This window comes from Zingiber officinale, chromosome 9A, assembly GCF_018446385.1.
Source record: "Zingiber officinale cultivar Zhangliang chromosome 9A, Zo_v1.1, whole genome shotgun sequence".
NCBI classification, from domain to species: Eukaryota; Viridiplantae; Streptophyta; class Magnoliopsida; order Zingiberales; family Zingiberaceae; genus Zingiber; species Zingiber officinale.
This window is the reverse complement of record NC_056002.1, coordinates 130,226,033-130,242,300: the sequence shown is the minus strand read 5'-3', so window position 1 is coordinate 130,242,300 and position 16,268 is coordinate 130,226,033.

Genomic DNA, 16,268 nt, shown 5'->3' with positions numbered 1-16,268 from the left:
GCCTCCACATTCTTTTTCTCCAGATCGGAGATGGCCGTGTTTTTTCGAGTGGTGGCCAGGGTCATTTTTGTGTCGAGCGACTTGACTTGTCGCTCGGACTCGGCCAAGGCGTGGGCCTGATCGGCCGTCTTCTTCTACTCGGCCGCCAACAGATCTTGAGCTTTCTTCAGCTCCTTTTGCAGTTCAGAATATGAGGGGCCTTGAGGGCCGGACGGACCAACTGCCACCTTCAATTGCTTTAGTTCTTCATCTACTAAGGCCAGGCGGTTGGAGACAGCAATCTCCTCCACCCATCTCTGACAAAAGAAATAAGAAGTTGTTATTGGCCGATCGGACGGAATGCATACAAAACTCGGGAGAAAATAAACTTACCCCCGTGGACTGCTGCATATGGCTATTGGCCAAATTTCGGAGGGGGATCAGCGCAACGCGTGCCCGAGCGTCGGCCCACATCTCAGCTAGTGGGCCCTTCAGAGTGATGGTATGCTCGGGCGCTGTAGGTTGGTCAGCCTCTGGCAGCAGCTCTTCAGTTGGAAGATGAAGAGTGACTCGTATCGTGCGGCCGTGACCTAGGGTCGTCTGACCGGTGGTCGGAAGAGGATCAGAGGTCGGCGCCGAAAACTGAGATCGGATGGTTGAACGTTGGACTGGTTAAGGAACGGGCGGAAGGGAGCTGACTGGAACGACCTCAACAGGGGCCGTCGGCTCGTCCCATTTTGAAGGAGTCCGATCGGACGAAATGGCTTCGACCTCCGGAGCCTTTCCGCGAGCACTTGCAGTGGCTCGGGCGGAAGGTTGGACAGCAGACGTGGCTGAGCGGATGGGAGTCTCCGCTCGGCGCCTTTTCGGGCGAGGCTGCTCTTCTTCCGGAGTTGAGTTGTCACCCCGACCGGAAGGCTCGTGGCTGATGGTTGCTCCAGCCGCTGGCTCTGGGAGAGAAGCCTGAGCGGCCGACTCCCCAGCATGTGTCCCGCTCTCTTCTTCATGCGAGCCGACCGGCTGGATGCCGAGAGCCTCCATCTCCCTGGCTGCCGCGGCTTCGAGCGCTGCCGCCTTTTTCTTCAAAATGCCGGCCATTACCGATTCCATGATGATGTCCGCTGCAAAGGAAAGAAGAGAAATCATTTAGCAATCAAAGCATATGCCCAAGTTAAATTCTTACCGAAGCTGCTCGGAAGAGGAGTCCGTATGGGACTCAGGCCGAAGATGTACATCACTCCTTCGTGAAGAAGCTTATTGATGTCAAGTCGCAGACCGGCTAGCATATTTGCAGCATGGAGGTAGTCCGGTTGGGTCTTGAACTTCTTCAGCTCAGGAGTGGGGGGTAGGTCGACCTGCCACTTGGTCCGAAAATTGGCCTGATCGGGCATACGAATATAGAAAAAATACTCCTTCCAATGTTTATTGGAAGAAGGCAGTTTGTTAAAGAAGACTAGGTCGGGCCGATCTTGGAACATGAAGGTGCCCGGCTCGGACTGCTTGGGGTAATAGAAATAAAAAAGACGTCCGGTCGGAGGGGGATGTTGTGGATTTTGAATAAAATGACAACACCACAGAGGAGGCGAAAGGTGTTGGGTACTAGACTGCCGAGCGGAACACCAAAAAAGTTACAAACATCTATAATGAAGGGATGTATAGGAAAACGCAGACCGGCAGTAAACTGGTCGCGGAAGACACAGAAAGCTCCGCGCGGCGGCCTGTGTGGCCGAGCGGAGGGACCGGCTAAAAGAAGTTCAAAATCATCAGGGATTTCAAAATTATCTGTCAGAACATCAAAGTCACGCTGGTCGAATCGTGACTGCATGGTAGTGTACCATGGGCCGAGGGACTGGTCTTCAGGATGAGAAGAACTAGCCATGGTCCGAGCGGGAGAAATCAAAAAGGTAAAAAGGCAGAAGAAAGACGACAGCAAGCGAAAAGAGTACCCTGGAAGCGAAAACTGGGGAAAGAAATGCAAAGAAAGCACCGGAAACGAGAAAGAAAAGAGGAGAATCTTACGAGAAAAAGGAGGATCGGAGGAAGAACACCTGGGATTGACGGAGGCAGGAGAATACGATCGCCGGAGCTCTAGAACGCGAGGGATAACCGGGAGCACACGAAAGAAGGAGTAAGGCGACGGAGGAGAAAATGAAGATTTGATAGGGTGGAGGCCGGGCGGCCTCCACCGTTGGATCCAGGTCACAGGAATCAAAGCGCGCATCACGCCGTTCATTTCGAACCGCTTCGATCCCATCAAAGCACCACGCCGCCACCGCCGTATGATGACGACAGTGCGCCACGTGGCATTTAGCCATTCGAAGCATTTAATGAGCGCATGCTCAGCCTTAATGTCGAAGATTGGCGCAGATTACGAGGAGATTCAAGAAATGTTGCTGTTGACTATAAGGCCATCCTTGCGGTCGGACGAGCAGAGGATAATGGCACGAAGGCGCCGCTCAGCTAGATTCGCGGTCCAGTCAGTCGAACTAATCGCCTCCTTCGACTAGACTTGAAGGGGAGGCAAGTAATCCAGCGGTAAGAATAGGGGACCCCCGTTCTGGGAAGTCAACGCCACATGGAAGTCAAAGGGCAGGTGGCCGACCGGATAAGGGTGGGTCGACCGCCCGGACGGCCCACCGATGTCTAACGGCAAAAGGTGCCCCGGCAGGAAGCTGGGTCCGGTGCTCATGGAACAGGATCGTAGGGTCGAGCGGGGGGCAAGCTCGGCCGAAGACAGGAGGTAGCATACCGCTAACATTCTCCACATAGCAGATTACCGAGAATCTCCCAAGTAGCCCATTATAGGTGTCCGGCCGGCTGATGGGCGTAGGCCGGCCGGCCGGACGCCCGGCCAGGAGTAAGGCGAAAAGGACAAGGGACATCTTTTTCTGACAGCGGACATGTTTTACGTTTAGGCCATACTCAAAATCCTTCGACAGAAGGATCCGCTGTCCCATCAGAGACGTGCTCAAACTGTAGCGGTATGGTGTCAGGTAAGCTCCTCTGACAAACCCACACTACGGTATGGGAAAGGACACGTGTACACCTCGGCATGTGTGCACTCGCTTCTCCACAACCCTATATAAAGGCCCTCACCCTTCGCCAGAGGTACGCATTCGACGATACTTGGAGCCACTTTCTTGTTGAGCTTTGCCTGACTTGAGCGTCGGAGGGTCGTCGCCGGGGACCCCTTCCCGGCCCGATATCTGTGCAGGTTCACCGGAGGTCCGGGCGGATAGTCAACAGATCTACGTTAGCCGCTTGGAGAGCGCCACGTGCCCAACGTCCGTTGATTCAGCTTTCGGACAGGATCAGACTTGTTTAAGCATTTCAGTTGGATTTTTGCTAAGCACAGTATGGTTTAAGGAGCTTTGTTTTAGGTTGTGACCTTGATGAGCATGCACTGTTGTGTAGGGTTTTACTGTTTCGAATTTTACAGTATCAAGTTTTATGGTTCATGTAGAGCTTCGTGTAGGGCATGAGGATTGTTCTCCAGGCTTGAACTTAGTATTTTAGTTGGCATGTTCGGGTTGTATGGAAGCTAGCAGATTTTTCGTATAAGTTTTGTACAGGTTTCAAGTTTAAACATATTTTAGTTTTTGAAAGGTTATGTGTAGCGTTGTTGGTTCTTTGTTTCCTTGCCGTGGCATTGAACATGAAGAAGAATTATTATTTTAGTTTCGTATGAGACAGTTCTATGTTTTTAAGTTGCTTGTGCCCTTAACCAGATTTAGTTTTAGGGCAGATTTAATGAGCATTTCAGAGCAGCTTTAGTTTCTTTCATTGCTACCAGTTGAGCATGTGCAGCCTTCGGTTTCTGTTAGCTGAACACCAGTAGCTTCCATTTTGCTATTAGATATGCATGCAAGTTTCCTAAATTTCACTGGTTATTAGTTGGGCATGAACAACCCTCAATCCAAGTACACAGTGTAGCTTTCTTCCTGTTTAATAACATTGCAAATTTAGTTTATATGGATATACATGGACAGATAATCCAATTATGTTAAGGATTATAGCATGTAGTAGTATGCTGATTTTTGCTTCTCTTTGCTTTAGGGTATGCATGAACAGATTATAACATGTAGTAGTATGCTGATTTTTGTTCCCTTTGCTTTAGGATGTGCATGAACTGATTATAGCATGTAGTAGTATGTTGATTTTTATTTCTTTTTCTTTAAAATGTGCATGAACAGATTTTAGCATATACATATATGCACATAACATTTAGTTTGGACCTTCCTTGCTGTAATAAGCAACTATAAGTAAGAAAAAGGCCAAGGTCTAGTTACAAAAAGAGCTAACCAGTAAATCATTTAAAGTAAGAGGCTAGTACCCGACTTCCAAGGTTGTCGTTAAACAAATCTAGGTGACCAATTCCAAGGTCTTGGCCCTGGTAAGACCAAGGTCTTTATCTCATAGGACTAGAGGCTCGCTACCTCAGTCTCTATTAGAGAGCGCGTAAAAGATGGTACTAAGCCTGGGCCCAAAGAAAAGAAAAAGAAAGAAAGAGTAAAACAAAAAGAAGAAGAAAGAAAAGTAAAAGTAAAAGAAATTAAAAGATTAATTTCAAGTATAAATCTATAAGTAAATGAAACATGTATCACCTATGTTTAGAATCAACAGAAGTTTAGTTTCTTTATTTCTAAGCATACAACATTTGTTTTATTACTTTCTTATCAGTTTAGTGAGCATGTTTAGTATTATTTCCAGTATTCAGCTTTATTCTTATATATCATGAGTATGCAGTTTATTTGAGTACTTTGCTATTAGATGAGCATGAGTAGATTTCTTTTAGCATTTCAGTTTCAGTATCGTTTGCATTTTTATGCACTTCGAGTTTTTGTGAGATAGTATAGTACTTACTAAGCGTTTCGCTTATAGATCTATTTTTTCCTCCTACTGCAGATAAAGGAAAAGCTAAAGTATGAAAGGAAGGCGACAAGGTGGTGGTGATGAAGGTGTGTGATGACTAGACTATGGAGAGATCCAGAATGAGCTGGTAAATTGCCAAGACTTTTCTGTTTAGTTCTTTTAGTTCTCTTTTAATGTTATTATGCAATTGGGATTGTAGTTGAGTTTATTCCGCACTTGTAATTAGTTTTCTTTTATTATTCGTGGAGTGATATAGTTGTTTACTATTGCTAGAGTAGTTTCTTTCTTCTTATTGTGGGTTTTATCATTGCGTGATTATGAAAAATATGTTCCAGCCGCCTGTGGCTGTGTATACATTATTTGTATTATTGATTTGGTCACCGGTACAGGGGAGCACTACAAGAAAAAAGCTAAACAACAACGCTTTTTCAGTAGGAATTCCTCTGAGCCGTGATAAATCTAACTGATGCTAATAACAGCATCAGTGACACTAGTAAGTAGAGTAGTAGTTAGGTAACGGTCGCCCTTAGAGAGTAATAGTAAGAAGGGTGGTCGTTACACAACTAATGAATTAAATACACCTATATTGTTCTTAGTTCTAAGAAGACAGTCTACCTTAATGTCCAAGTCCTATTTCCAATCATTACAATTGGAACTACTAAGTCTTTTCTATAGTATAACAGCTAGGGGATTGACAAACATTTTAAATCATAAGAATCACAAAAATATTTGGTCAAGATCAACTCCTTAAAATCCCCATGAATTTTGTATGCCACAATAGTGTGGACGTATACAAAATCAAAGAGGAGATTTTATCCATTAATTTTATTATCTCGTCAACTTTACTTTATGACGAATTAATAGTTGATCTGTCTTTGATCAAATATTTGGTCAAAACTTTTGAATTTAAAATAACATTGATTCCTCAAACAATATTATTTAAATTCACCAACACCTCAAACACCGTGAATTTTGCATGCCACGATAGTGTGGACGTATACAAAATTAAACATTTGTAAGAGGAGGGTTTTACCCATTAATTATCTTGTCAATAAATCTTTATGACAAATAAAATTACCTTAAACATCGTGAATTTTGTATGCCGCAATAGTTTGGACGTATACAAAATCAAACATTTGTAAGAGGGGTTTTTAATTTTATTATCTTGTCAACCTATTTATTTGACAAATTAATAGTTGGTTTTCTTCGGTCACACAAATAATAGCAGTGACTCCGATGGGGAGGATACTATTAGACGTGTCTAAGTGTATACCATTACTTGACACTAAGTCCATTAATAAGATTGTGTCCCTTCCGATGGGGAAGATCACACGCTCTTAATTAACTGCCTATAGTCATCCAAAATGGAAGTTTAATCTAGTGATCCACAAACAAGCTCATCCGATATGGAGGAAGGCACTCAGAGCCAACGCGCAAGCTTGTTGCATCACTTACAAACCAGTAATGGAGACCGTGGAATTTATTAAAATAAATCTCTCTCCCACTTAGTTATTTAAAGTGAGGAATTTTAAACTATCTTAGCATACATCACATGCATACACACACATCATAGTAAATAAAAGCAATAAATATGGAAATTTATTTTCCAACTATTATGACCTTTTCCATCACTGTCTTCCGTGTGCTCCAACCCTAGCTGCTGCCATCTTTCACCACCGCCATCGGGTCGAGTTGTCGCATCCATCTTGCTTCTTATTTCGCTGCGCCTCTGGTGCTCCAAAAGTACCACGCCTCGCAAGAATCCGATCCGCGACAAAAATAGAATTTTACATATATCGATCCTATATTCCACGAGGGAATGTACATATAATCTAGATCAAAAATAAAATTCTAAAATCCTACGGCTAATACAGCTCCTGCTGTATTAGTTACATACAATCATGCACACACAAAATAATGCCCTTGACATGTCCAAGGGTCCAATCACACACAACATCTATAATCCATAATAGTTGGAGCCTGCTGTTGGAGCAATCCCAATGGTCCGCGGGACTATGTGTTTTGGTGTTTGGGTAAAGGGTTTAAGTTAGGTTCACCCTTGTATTTGATATGTGTATTTGAGTTGTGCAAGTTTGCAGGATACACATGTGACTCAGGTTGATGGCTTCGGGTCCGGTGAAGGATGGAGCATCCGAGGGACCGTGGACAAGGCTGCGAGGACAAGGGCCGAGGGAGGCGACTTCGAGGCATACGCGAAGGATGGCATTGGGGACGAGCTGCAGGCTTGAATGCATCCGAGGGACGAGAGCCAAAGGAAGTAGGCTTGAAGGCAAGAGGTCAAAGCTGCAAATGAAGTGTCAAATGAGTCGTAAGAGTGAGGGTACAAGTGCATGAGAGATTGTACTCGGAGTAAAACCCTAGTTTTAGGATTTTACTGTAGCGTACTGTAGCAGTACTGTAGCGTTACCGTAGCGTTACTGTAACAGTACTGTAGCAGTCGACTGTATGTTTTAGCAGTTGACTGGCAGCGAACAGAATGTCTCTGTTCGTATAGAATCGAGCCGTTGGGATGTAACGGTCGAATTTCCACTGAGGGCAGTCGACTGCATGTTTTGGCAGTCGACTGGTAAGCGAGGTTTTCAACCTGCGCCCTATATAACCAAGGCTTGGAAGCTTGGTTATCCCTGATGAAATTAGACTTGGTTAAGGTCTAATTAGTAGTCTACAAGTGTTCAAGAGTTTCCCTTGTGTCCAAGAGGTCTTGGTGAGTTTGTGGTGAGGTTTCTCCACCCACAAGGAGGTTTGAGCTAGCCGGAGGTCTTCCGGGGAGTAATCCACCGACGGATAGGGATCGTCCACCTTACGGACACGCCGTGGAGTAGGAGCTTTATCTCCGAACCACGTAAATGATCGTGTAGCTTGGTTTGCATTCTTTCCTTTAGTATTTAGCTTTCTACTTGCTTTGTTTGCATTTCTGCTTGCGCACTAACATTGTAGAAAGAAGCGAGGATTTGGGGGTGCCGTCTATCCAACCCCCCTTCAAGCCGGCCACCGATCCCCAACACCTGCAACCACAAAGTTAGCACATCCTACTATTATCCTGCCTAAATTATATATGACATGTGCATAACCTAATTTGAAAACCAAATACATAGAGGCAAACCCTAGCTCTGATACCAATTGTTGGTTAGTCCTAGGAAAATCGTATCGACTCCACTGTACAAAAATTTTGTACAAGTGTCGAACCTTTCCTTAAATAACCTATTGTGTTCTTTAGAAGTTAAATTAGGAATCGCAGACGGAACTTAACATCATTGATTCCAAATTTAACTTATCTGTTCTTAATGGTTTAGATTTGAATCGCAAGCGGAACTTAACACTATTGATTCAAATCCACATATGTTATTAATTTATTAAATATTAATTTCCAAAATTAGCTTCTAGGATTGCATGGCGAGGCACATGACCTTCTTGGATATGGGAGCAGCCACCACCGCCTAGACAAAGCCTTTTAAGGAAAGCTAATATTTAATTTCCTTAAATAACTCTAGGTTAACCAAAAAGAACAATCGAATCACAAATTCGACAAAGTAAAAAAAAAACACAAACTCAAAAATAAATTCAAAAACTCTAGAATCTTATGCCTCTTGTGTTTGGTATTTCCAAAAATAACTATACAAAGAAAACTAGTATGATGCGGAAAACAATTACTAGTTATACCTTTCTTTGTAAGCAAATAACCTCTTGATCTTCTACCGTATTCCTCTTCTAACCTCGGACGTTGTGTGGGCAACGATCTTCCGAGATGAGAACTACCAAGCACCTTCTTCTTCCTTCTAGGTTTCAGCCACCAAAAACTCCTCCAAAGATGAAGAGGTTCGGCCACCACCAAGCTCCAAGGGATGCTAGAAATATCACCTCCTTTTCTCTTCTTCTTCTCCAAGCAAGATCCGGCCACCACAAGGACTCCAAGGAAGAGATGAGGTTCAGCCACAAGATGGAGATGAGAGAAAGAGGAGGGGCAGACCACATCAAGGAGGAAAAGAGAGGAAGAAAAATAGAATAGAGGTTGTACCACATGAAAGCTCCTCTACCTCCTCTTTTATAATCCTTGGTCTTGGCAAATAAGGAAATTTTAATAAAAACTTCCTTAATTCTTTTTCCATGAAAAGGAAAATTTATTTAATTAAAAATCAATTTTCTTTTCATTATTTCAATGGCCGGCCACTTTAAAATCTCCAAGCAAATAAAATTTTAAACACAAATTAAAACTTCCTTATTTGCTTCCGGAAATTTATAAAAATTTCTCCAATAATTTTTATCCCTTCATGATTAGTTAGTAAAAAGAAAATTTTATAAATTAAAATCTTTCTTTTAAACATGTGGATAATTTCCAAAAAGGAAAGTTATCTCTAAAAATTAAAATCTCTTTTCAATCTACAAATAAGAAAAGATATTAAATCTTCTCTTAATCTTTTTTAGAAACTTATAAAAAAAAATATTTAATTTTTAAACTCTCTCTTTTTTAAAAAAATCATGAATATGGTTAAAAAAGGAAAGCAATTAAAATCCTCCTTTCAATCTACAAATAAGGAAAGATTTTATATCTTTTCTTAATCTTTTGTCGAAAGCTATAAAAGAAAAGATTTTAAATTTTAAACTCTCTTTTAAAACCATGTTATCCACATAAGAAAAAATTTTAAATAAAATAAATTCCCTTTTAATATGGCCGACCAATCAAGCTTGGGCTCCAAGCCATGGCCGGTCAATTAACTTGGCTCAATCCTTGGGTCTTGGCCGGCCCTAGCTTGGGTTCCAAGCTAGCTTGGCCGGCCACCAAAGAGTGGGTAAGAAGGTGGGTATGTGGTGGGTATAAATCTCTATATTCAAGAGGCTACGATAGGGACCGAGAGGAGGAATTGGTTTTGATCTCCCGATGAAATTAAGCATCTCGTGTTCGCCCCGAACACACAACTTAATTTCATCAATAATAATTCATTCCACTAAAGAATTATTATTGAACTACCGCACCAATCCCAAATTACATTTTGGGCTCCTTCTTATTATGAGTGTGTTAGTCTCCCTGTGTTTAAGATGTCGAATACCCACTAATTAAATGAGTTACTGACAACTCACTTAATTAATATCTTAGTCCAAGAGTACTACCACTCAACCTTATCGTCATGTCGGACAAAGTCCACCTGCAGGGTTTAATATAACAATCCTTATGAGCTCCTCTTGGGGACATTATCAACCTAGATCACTATGACACAGTTTCCTTCTATAATCAACAACACACACTATAAGTGATATCATTTCCCAACTTTTTGTTCTTATTGATTCATCGAACTAAATCTCACCCATTGATAAATTAAAGAAATAAATATCAAATATATGTGCTTGTTATTATATTAGGATTAAGAGCACACACTTCCATAATAACTGAGGTCTTTGTTCCTTTATAAAGTCAGTATAAAAGAAACGACCTCTAATGGTCCTACTCAATACACTCTATGTGTATTAGTGTAATTATATAGTTAAGATAAACTAATACCTAATTACACTACGACCTTCCAATGGTTTGTTCCTTTCCATCTTGGTCGTGAGCTACTGTTTATAATTTATAAGATACTGATAACATGATCCTCTGTGTGTGACACCACACACCATGTTATCTACAATATAAATTAATTGAACAACTACATTTATCATAAATATAGACATTTGACCAATGCGATTCTTATTTCTAGATAAATGTTTATACCAAAAGCTAGACTTTTAGTATACACTCTAACATCTAGCTTGTAAAGGAGGTATTCAACCCTTTCAAGCTTCTTACTCAAGTCTTCTGTTAATTTCACAGCTCTTTCTTCAACAGGTTTAGGTTGTTCTACTATTTTAGCTAGTAGGCTATAAATTTGTCTTTATGTTAAAGGTCTATTTTCAAGAATTTCTTGGGTTAGGTCTTTTAGTGCTTGAGTTAGCCTTTTGTTTTCAGATTTAAGGACTTCCAACTCTTCCTAGATTGGTTTGAAGTTCTTTAGATTAACTCTAGTTGACAGACTTATCCTATCGTAGGTTACTGCGATGTTATGAGCTAGTTCTTTTAAGGTTGGCTCGGTTTTTGCTAGGTCGAGATATTCAAGGTTTGCCGTTGGTGATTTAGAATACCATTCTTGTATAGCTATTTCCCAACGTCTAGACATATAGTTGTCTCTCGAGTAGGTTGGCTTCTGGCTATTCACCAATCATACCCAGCTAAGGCTTCTGGCTATCCACCTTAACCAAAATTGCTAGGCTTGCGGGCGATCAAGCAATTTCTTTTTCAATTCAGACTTTATGTTTTAACACTCATAATGATATACCTTTCTTTAGACTTTTATTTCCTTACTACTTACAGCTTAGAGGGTTCTAAGAGCTTTCTTGCTCATGTAGGTGTGCCCTTGGACTTACCTATTGCCAAGTTAGGACCTACCCTTTTGCAATCCACTTATCGTTCCCCGGTCGCTTTATCATAGCAAAGATTTCAAAGTCTGTTGAAAGATGGATCCTTAGGATACTGTAAAAGATATCCGTTTAGAGTTTTGGGAAATCACTAATGCCTTTGTATTATCTTATCCTAATTATCACCAGTGCCGCTCACCAAGAATACCTCGTTAAGTGTTTACTCAGCCATGAAACTAGCTCTGATACCAAAAGTGTTGGCGGAAACGCTTCTTTACAAACAAACAAAGATAATGTACAAAAGAACTTAAAAGTACAAGACTTAAGTGTGTAAGAAAGGAAACTTGGAATTGAAATTTAGAGAGCAAACTTACAGAGAAATCTCCTTTGCATGTTTTTTGACCAAGATTTACTATCATTATATTATTAATGATTTAGATGTAAATATTACTTGTTAGTTAGAGCCCTAGAGTCAATCATATGATGATTGTTGTATGGACTCATTGTATCATATTCTTATGTATATAAAGACATTTGTTTTTGGTTATTATACTTACTTGTATTGGTGTCAAATAACTAAGTATAATAGCGTCCTTGAGTAGAAGGTTCTTATCTATATCAATCGATTGGTTGAATCGATAGTGAGATGGTATAGAGAACACTACTCTTAATCATTCCTAGTCAAGTATTAACATTCAGGGACAATGTTAATGCGACGAGACTAGCATGTACACTACAACAAAAACCCTCATAGACATCGGTTTTCCACCGGTGTCTATTACATTTTCGACCGATGTCTATGAAGCCGATGTAAAAGGTCTGTCATTTTAGACATCGGGTTAAAACCGGTGTAGTATCACTTAACGATATCGGTGTTCGAATCAGTTATTAACCGATATAGTATCACTTAACGACACCGTTTCATCAACGGTGTAAAACTGATATAATATTATATGTTAATAACACCAGTTTTGACAACGGTCTACAACCGATGTAAAATTAGTTAATAACACCGGTTTTGCAGTGGTGGAAAATCGATGTAATATCTATATTTTTTAACAGCACAAATTTGATTTTCGAAATAATGAAAAACCGACAGTAACAAAAAAAACACAAATATTCATAAATTACACAAATATTCTTCATTCAACAGTATCCATAAAATACATAAATATTCACAAATTACATAAATAATCTTCTTACAACAGTATCCATAAAATACACAAACATTCTTTTTACATCAAAAGCTAATAGATATCAGAATCAAGGTAAAACATTCTTTTAACAACACATCAAGGTAGAACCACACTTCAAATGTAATCTAGCATGCATTCAGCCCACTTGAACCGCACTTCATCAATTTCAACTCTGGAGTACTTGAGATTTGTAAACTGTAAAAACACATAAATAATATATTAGTAAACCAAGACCAAAAATCATAGTTGAAAAAGCAGTAAGGGCACCAGGTAACAAGATGACTAACTGAAATGCTTAAAAAAAGAAACATTCATCAATTATCACATAAATATAAGGGATTAATTTGTAACAACAACTCAACAAAATGAACTACCTCCCTAAACTAAGGGATTGGTGTGCATTGAGATCAAGGAAGGTGAAACAAACAACTATATATATCCACTAAAGAACTTGAGCTTTTCTGACTTGTAATTCTCTCCCCTAAATAATCCAAAACTCTTGTACATATAAAAAGTGACAAAGAATAAATTTCCTTTAGAACCAACAGAACTATGAGAGCAACTTGATAATCAAATTACTAATATTGTGGTCAATATGTAACTGTATATAATTTCCAAGGCCTATAATATATGGATGAGGATGCTCAATAATACATCAAGTAAAACAAGAAATAAGTAAAGAAGTAAATTCACCATATATCATTATTGCTTATTGTATATTATTTATAATGTGCATGTGTAGATCATATCATAAAAGAATGAAGTGGTAATTAATAACATAGAAATTACTTGAAATAGGGAAACAAGAGAGGATTTGTATTCTTGTCCCACTGTCTTTAGTGCATGCAACTGATCAATGGAATCTTTGAACGGTAAGGTCTCTTAAAAAAAAATCAAGAAAATCCCAAAACACTTTTTGTTGGATTCATAAACCCCAAGCGCAACAACTAGAGCAATGAATATGATACTGAAGTAGTGTTGGAAAATGCAACAAATTTTCTTTAGGGCTTATATGCAAAATGGAAGATATTGTATTATTACCATTGCTGGAAGTGAATCCTTGTAGTCAACTCCAAAATTTTCAATTATATCTTTCATATATCGCATGATATAAAAACCACATTACTCCGTATCCGGTTGTTGAGGAGCCTATGTTAGAAAAGAAATATTGGAATAACTCCTTCGAGGATAGTGAAACAGTTGCTAATCAAAAGGACATACATTGACAACTACCCATGTTGGTTGTTTTTTCCCTTTCCTTCCCGCCTCCACATTATACATTTTCAAGGCCCTTCATGCATATAATCAGTGGGACTTGTATTGCCACATCAAAATGTTAGTTAGAGCCCTAGAGCCAATCATTTGATGATTGTATGGACTCATGTATATCATATTCTTTTATATTAATAAAGGCATTTGTTTGGTTATTATACTTATTTATATTAGTGCCAAATAGACTAAGTATAATAACGTCCTTGAGTAGAAGGTTCATACCTATATCAATCGATTAGTTGAATCGATAGTGAGATGATATAGGGAACACTACTCTAAATCATTCCTAGTCGAGTATTAGTATTCAGGGACAATGTTAATACAATAAGACTAGTATGTAGGTCAGCTCGATGACTTGATCTCACAAGTCATGGATATAGAGATATCAAGCTGACACATGGGTATGCATTAGAGAATGTATACTGAATGACCCGCCATGAGAAAGTATCATGGATCGTTATATGAGTGTCATATACTTTCTCATGTGGCTATTAGTATGACTATTAGTCCTTAGACCTGAAGTCACCATGGATCCCTACATAAGGAGTTATGTACTTTGGTTTCGTCAAACGTCACCCGTAACTGGGTGGACTATAAAGGCGATTACTGGGTATATAACGAATTATGTAGAGGGATGTGAGTGATGTAGATGGGATCTATCCCTCCCATATGACGGGAGCGATATCGGTATTCTTGATAGAGTGAGACCACTAAGTGCATGGCCATGCCCAAATGAGTCAACATTAGATGTTGAGCTCATTTGATCGAGTGAGTTTACTTGGAGTTCAAGATTTAGATTGATTAGAGGATGACACGGTCTATGCCTCACATTGATCAATCTAGATGTCTAGGATAGAAGGACACTTGTCATTATTTTGTGAGTAGTCACAATTGGTAGTCACAAGGTGATGTCGGATCTCGACATTCTTGTAACTTGGGTAGTAATGATGTGTTGCTAGATACCGCTCATTACTTATGCTCCTAAATGGGTTTAGGGCATTGCCAACGTTACAAGAACCTATAGGGTCACACACTTAGGACAATTAGATGGAGATTAGGTTCATATGATGAACCAAGAGGATTAGATTCATTTGATGAATCAAATTGGATTAAGAGTAATCCTAATTGGGCTAACTTGAGTTCGACTCAAGTTGATTCATGTGTTCAATGAGTCTAATTTAGATTTTGACTCATTGAATTAATTTAATTTAATGAATTAGATTCATTATATTAAGTTGGCTCGAATCAAATGGTTGGATTAGATCAACCATGGTTGAGATTGGGTCAAGTTTGACTTGACTAGAGATGGAAGACCAAAGGTCAATTTTGACTTGACCTTTTGCCACCTCATTGGTGAGTTGGCATTAGGTGGACCAATGATGATATTCCACATCATCATGGATGCCACCTCATGGAAGTTACAAAGCCATTTTCTTATTAACTTCACATTAATTGCATTTAATGGGGAGTTACTCTAGATGAAAGTGGCCGGCCACTTTGTGAATGTGTGTGAATTCATTTTCATTCAAGTGTGGTGATTCTTCCTCCTTCTTCCTCTCAAGCTCTCCCTCTCCCTCTCCTCCTTGCTTGGCCGAATCTCACCAAGGTGCTAGCACACCTTTGTGTGAGGTTTTCTCCACCTACGTGTCCGTGTGGATACTTCTAGAGGACCGGCGCTTGACAGTCTAGAGATCCGGCAACTCATTGGACGAGCGGGATAAGCGAAAGGCACGCTTCGAAGGTATAACCCTTATCTAGTGTAGATCTAAGGTTTTACAAACTCGTACAAGAAAAGGTTTTTCGAAAAGTTTTTGTTTTCAAATCTTTGCACGGATCTACGGCTTTGGGTGACTCGGGGTTTCCGCGACGCGAAAAAGCGGTTTTCTCGGCCCGAAGAACCCAACACAAAATACATCCATGTTTCAACAAAGGTAAGAAAAGAAGTAAAAAAACTTACATGTTGACAACATATTTCTAATACTATCACCTATTTCCTGTCATCTATTAATTTCTGCCCCCTTGATTTTCCTCAAAGGACTGTGTAGGAATTCCATGACCAGCATGAGGAGACAAAGACATGCTCTGCATATGATCCTTAAACAGTCTACACTCAATCCTGATTGGAGAATAAAAGAAGGAAAACATATAAAACACAGTTTAAGTTTTAAAGAATTCATAAGATGGTGATGTCTTAAAGTTTGATTAGTGCATCAGCAAGTTGGATAAAATGTTTTAAAGTCTACAAACAAATAAGCTAGAAACCTGGTCTAATCACTGTAGGATCAATAAATTAGAAGTAGCTTGACATCTACATTTGGCAAAGTCAAGCAGGCAATAACCACTGAAAAAAGAGATTAAATTAATTGAGAATCTTAACTTGTAAACAACCACATTGGACCATACTATATTGTAGGAGAGAGACTCACCTGCTGCCATAATATTTTTCCTTAATGGAGTCCATGCTGTAGTACGTTCAGAGGGGAAGCCCTTCATAGCAAGAAAAAGACATGAAGGATTAATAGGTTGCCCTCTTTTTAGTATAAC